This window comes from Sarcophilus harrisii, chromosome 3 (genome assembly GCF_902635505.1).
Source record: "Sarcophilus harrisii chromosome 3, mSarHar1.11, whole genome shotgun sequence".
Taxonomy (NCBI): Eukaryota; Metazoa; Chordata; class Mammalia; order Dasyuromorphia; family Dasyuridae; genus Sarcophilus; species Sarcophilus harrisii.
Genome location: NC_045428.1, coordinates 85,716,079 through 85,722,377, shown reverse-complemented (window position 1 = coordinate 85,722,377; position 6,299 = coordinate 85,716,079).

The following is a 6,299-nucleotide window of genomic DNA, read 5'->3' as shown; positions in this document are numbered from 1 at the left end:
CCTTTGCTTTATTGTATTTTTATAAGGCTTTAACTTTTAAAAATATTTATATTTTTATATTTATATGTTTTGTTTAATATTTACCAATTATTTTAATCTGATCCAGGCCACACTCAGGTGAAAGCTGATTCATGGGCTTCATGTTTCACAACCAAGGAGTAGTGGATGTTGAGTTGGCTTCTGAAATTTACTGTGTGATTCTCTGGGCAAGTTACTTAACATCCCAGTGCCTAAAGCTGTAAGTTTCAATGAGGGTTTTGATCTTCGTTGGCAAAGGGAGTTTTCTCATCAGAGAGTTTTATATACCACTGATATCACAGTTCCAGTTTCCTCTTATCCCAATGATATGCAGATGGTGGACAATCCACAGATGAGATCCATTAGCACAGACATGAAGTTGAAGGATGAATTGGATCCTATATTCTTCTGGTGATGGAGATAGAACAGTGAGCTTTGATTCTGGCAGAAAATAAGCCTTTCTAGCTGTGTAACCTTGGGTAAGTCATTTAACCTGTTTGTCTCAGTTTTTTCAACTGCAAAATAGTAGTACCTTGCAGGGTTTTAGTGAGGATCAAATGAAATATTTGTTTAAAAAAAAAGAGAAAGAAATGTGATTAGCACAGCATCTGCTTAGATGGCAAATAAATTCTTATTCTCTTTTTCTCTTCCCCTTCCCCACCTCTTAATCACAGAATGTTACAAGTTCTGAAGAACCACATTGAAAGGTTACCCAAGAGCAACATTGATGCATTGTTGGTGGAGTTGTGAACGGGTCCAACCATTTTGGAGAGTAGTTTGGAACTATGCTCAAAAAGTTATCAAACTGTGCATACCCTTTGATCCAGCAGTGTTACTACTGGGATTATATCCCAAAGAGATTATAAAGAAGGGAAAGGGACCTGTATGTGCACGAATGTTTGTGGCAGCCCTTTTTGTAGTGGCTAGAAACTGGAAACTGAATGGATGTCCATCAGTTGGAGAATGGCTGAATAAATTGTGGTATATGAAAATTATGGAATATTACTGTTCTGTAAGAAATGACCAACAGGATGATTTCAGAAAGGCCTGGAGAGACTGACACGAACTGATGCTGAGTGAAATGAGCAGGACCAGGAGATCATTATATACTTCAACAACAATACTAGATGATGACCAGTTCTGATGGATCAGGCCATCCTCAGCAACGAGATCAACCAAATCATTTCTAATGGAGCAGTAATGAACTGAACTAGCTATGCCCAGAAAAAGAACTCTGGGAGATGACTAAAAACCATTACATTGAATTCCCAATCCCTATATTTATGCACACCTGCATTTTTGATTTCCTTCACAAGCTAATTGTACAATATTTCAGAGTCTGATTCTTTTTGTACAGCAAAATAACGTTTTGGTCATGTATACTTATTGTGTATCTAATTTATATTTTAATATATTTAACATCTACTGGTCATCCTGCCATCTAGGGGAGGGGGGGGGGGGGTAAGAGGTGAAAAATTGGAACAAGAGGTTTGGCAATTGTTAATGCTGTAAAGTTACCCATGTATAAATCCTGTAAATAAAAGGCTATTAAATAAAAAAAAAAAAAAGAAAGGTTACCCAAGAGCAATAGGACGATACATGAAGGGCTAAATTACTTTACTTATTTTGAATTCCTTATAGTAGTTTATTGGAAACATTGGTGAGACAAACATCATCTGGGTTTCTGGCAGTGAAGTGAGAGGGTGTCTGCCACCTCCTGCTACCCATGGTTCAGCTGAACTGTTGATGCTAACATCTGGAATAACATCTGTGTGTAATGGGGGAAAAGGAGCATAGCAAAGATTGCTTCCGCCATTAGTGAATGGTTGCAGCTCTGCTTTAATTTGGCTCCAAGTCCTGGGATATTTGGCACCTGGATTCAGGCATTACATTATCTGGGCAGCTTGGATGGAGGTATGGGAAGGAATAAAGAGGGAGTGAATCCAATACCCTTTTTCCTGTTCTCTTAATAACAATGATAACAAATGGAGTGCAGAGATAAGTGGGCACTGCTTGCTGTCCCCTATTCTCCAGAGGCCCTTGGCCCCAAGGCCATAAAGTCCATTAGGACATGATCCTTAGCCAAGACTGACTCAAACCCTGCCAAAGCCAGATTTTGCTTTTTTTGTGTAAAATATAAAGTATCTCCATCACCGTCTCAGCAAGTTTATACCATAACAGATTTTAGAAATAAAAGCGATTCCCTCCCCCATTTTATAAATGAAGACACTGAGATCTAGAGTGAACCTTAACTTGTCTAAAATTACAGTGATAGGAATAGTAGAATTTGTATTAAAATTCAAATCTTCTAACTTAAAATTCAGTGTTCTTTCTATCAGTAGGTTCTCAATACAATTTCTTGGAGACCCTTGGATGGACCCAAACCCCTTTCAGAGAGTCTGTGAGTTCAAATATTAAAAAATAATTTAGGGGCAGCTAGGTGGTGCAGTGGATAGAGCACCAGCCCTGAAGTCAGGAGGACTTTAGTTCAAATCTGGTCTCAGACACTTAACACTTCCTGGCTATGTGACTCTAGGCAAGTCACTTAATCCCAATTGCCTCAGCAAAAAAAAAAAAAAAAATTAACTTCTAATATGGTAAATATAGATAATCATAACTCATAAATAAAAATTGTCTGATTTGGGGGGGTCCCTAGCAATTTTTTATTTTTATTATTTTTATATTAGCTTTTATTTTTAAAAAGTTTTTTTATTTTCAAAACACATGCATGGATAATTTTTCATCATTGACCCTTGCATAGTCTTGTGTTTCAGATTTTCTCCTCCTTCCCCTCAACCCCTTCCCTAGATGTCATGCAATCCAATATATGTTATACATGTTAAAATACATGTTAAATCCAATATGTATAAACATATTTAGGCAATTCTCCTCAATTTTTTTAGGTTGTAAAAGATCTCAGTACCAAAACGTTTGAGAACCATTGTACTATACCATATCTCTTTCTCAGTACCTTTCTTCCTAGATCATTGACAGAGTGGAGAACATACATATATGAAGGACAATTTTTTTCCCCAAAATTTCTAGTCCTAACCACTTAGTTCATCCTTGTTACCTGCTGAATCATCACTCCTTGAAGGCTTGTCCTTGGAGATTGACTTCTTAGATTTCCCATCTTCATAATTAAGAAATGCTCAGCATGCCCAGTAAATCACAATAAACAATTCTTGCCACCAGTAACAAAAGGGCATGACACTAAGGCTATCACAGGATTCTACATTTATTCTAACTGCATGATATATCACATTTGTTCAATTTACAGTTCAAGAGGTGACTTTTTTCTACCCTGAATGTTAAAATTCCACCAGGATCTGTGAAATGTGCCGTGTTCTTTCTGCCTCTCTGTATTGTCATTAATAATCAGAATTTATAGCTGCTGACAACTTGCTAATAATAATTCACAAGGAATGGGATCCACTCTTATTTTCCTGCTGCTCTGCTGGTTCAGCATTGCAGACAGATTAAAAATGGGCTTCTTGTCAGTAAAATAAATAGACAGGACTCAGGGGCACATTGGAAGGAGACGGGATGAGCTAGAAGCTATCTGATTTTCAGGCAATGTTTTTCTTTTTTTTTGTCATTGCCAAACCAGATTAAAGGAGGTATGCTTAAGGATTCTGTTGGGGGTGCTCACAGAATTCAGAGTGTTTAGTCAACTGTCTTAAACTCAAGCCTTTTCAGCAGCCTGCAACAGAACATTGCTCCTTTGATATATGCCTTCAAGCTGTATGCCATCCCTTTTTGGTACTGAACAAGATGCATATATGCATTTTTAAAAACCATAAAGTAAAGCTCTAAATCCAGCCAACAACCACTGCTGCAGCCCTGGAAAATTTGCTGCACCAGTAACAAGAATAAAAATACTAAAAAACAGCCAATGTAGTGTGTTGTTTATAAAGCTCTCCTCCACAGAAAACCCCTTCTATTCCTTAGTGAATGCTCTATAGCTGAAAAATAGAACCTCCACTCTTTTCCCTTCATAATAACCAACAGAGATCATTGTTTGAAGAAACATTGTTCAGGCATCCAACCGAAATGGAATAATCCCTTTGTACAGATGTATCACTATCAACTCACCCATTCCACTGAGGCAATGATGCTGAAGCCAGTCACTGGCTTTAACGGACCTCTGTATTGGGAGGAGGAAAAACCTCCTTCCTGAAGTTCCCCTCCCTTAGCACACAAGGCTACAGCCTCTAGGTCAATTTAAATCACTGGTTATTTTGCCAACTTCAATACTAGTTTCCTCCCTAAAGTCAATCATTACATTCACCTAAGGGGCAGACACACCCCTCTAAAAAAGCAAAGAGTGAATATATTAATTTGGATACCCACAGACACTAAAAGGGCAAAACAGAATAGAAAAAAATGTTCAATTAGGTTCCCTCTCTGTTTGGGTCACGCACTAGGGAGGTTATTATGGACAAACAGTTTAATTTTCCATTTCTCCATCATTAAATATATAGTGATGAATCATTTGGAATCAAAGAAACTGGCACATTTTAACAGAGAAATACAAAACACACAGGATAATGGTGGCCAAGAAGAGATGCTTTGGTTTGGGAAATCATGAGAATGTTAAGTAAAACTATAGGACAATTGATTTATATGTCCCTTCCTGGAATGGTAGTCATGAGCCATTTGGAATCAAAGAAACTGGCAATATTTAATAGGGAAATACAAAACACATAGGATAATGGTGGCCAAGAAGAGATGCTTTGGTTTGGGAAATCATAGAACTGTTAAGTAGAACTATGGAACAATTGATTTATATGTTCTTTCCTGGAATGGTAGTCTTGAGCCATTTGGAATCAAGGGAACTGGCACATTTTAATAGGAAAATACAAAACACATAGGATAATGGTGACCAAAAAGAGATACTTTGGTTTCAGAAATCATAGAAATGTTAAATATTTGATTTATTTGATTATATTTGATTTGATTATATATATATATATATATATATATATATATATATATATATATATATAATTGATTTATATGTTCTTTCCTGGAATGGTAGTGTTGAATTATTTATTACTAACTATTAGTTAGTCAGTAGGCATTTATTAAGCTCCTATTATGGTTCTGTGCTAAGTTTTGGAGATACAAAGATAGTCCCTACTTCAAAGAGCTCACAGTCTAATGGGAGAATGCAACATAAAACAACTATATACATAAACTATGTTCATGGATAAATTAAAGATAAAACACACAGAGAAGGCACTAGCATTAAGGTAGATCAGGAAAGTGGGATTTTAGCTGGAGTTTAAAGGAAGACAAGGGAGCCAGGAGCCAGAGAGGAGAAAAGAGAATTGCAGACATGGAAGACAGCCAGTGAAGGTGCACAATCAGGAGATGAGTGTCTTGTTCTAGGAACACAAAGGAGATCAGTGTCACTGGATTGCAGATCATATAGAAGTGAATAAGGAAGAGCTAAAAAAGACTGGAAAGGTAGAAAGGTACCAGGTTGTGAGAAGTTTTGAATGTCACATAGAGTATTTTCTATTTTACCCTGGAGATGATGGGGAGAGACTGGATTTTATTGAACAGGAGGGTGATATGGTTAAACTTTAGGAAGATCATTTTGATAGTTGAGTGGAAAATGAACTGTAGTGAGGAAAGATTTGAAACAGAGACCAATCAGGAGATTTTTGCAGTAGTCCACCTAAGTGGCAGTGTCAGAAAGAAAGAGGCACATGCAAGAGATGTCTAGAAAGCAAAATTTAGAGGACTTGCAATGGATTGCATATGGGAAGTGAGAGAATAAGGAGTCAAGGTTACTGTAGGAACCAAGCTGACTTAGATTTTGAGAGTAGGTGACTGGGAGGATGATGATACAGTTGAGAACAATAGGGGAGAGGGGAAGGAAATTGTAATTAATTCAGTTTTGGACAAGTTGAGTTTGAGGTGTTTAGGGGATATCCAGATAAGGATTCCATTAGGTAGTTGGGGATATGAAACTAGAGGTCAGGATAGAAGTTACTGGATAAATATATTTGAGAATCATCAGCATAGAGATGACAATTGAATCCATGAGAACTGAAGAGATCAAATAGTATAAGAAGAAAAGAGAAAAGAATGTAGGACAGAGCCAATGACCTGAAGGAAGATCAAATAAAGGAGGCTGAGAAGGAACTGTCAGATAATTGAGCAAAGGTTATTGGATTTGGCAATTAAGAGAGCAATTGTAACTTTGAAGAGAGAGTTTCAATTGAATAATGAAATTGGAAGTCAGATTGTAGAGCGTAAAGAAGAGAGTG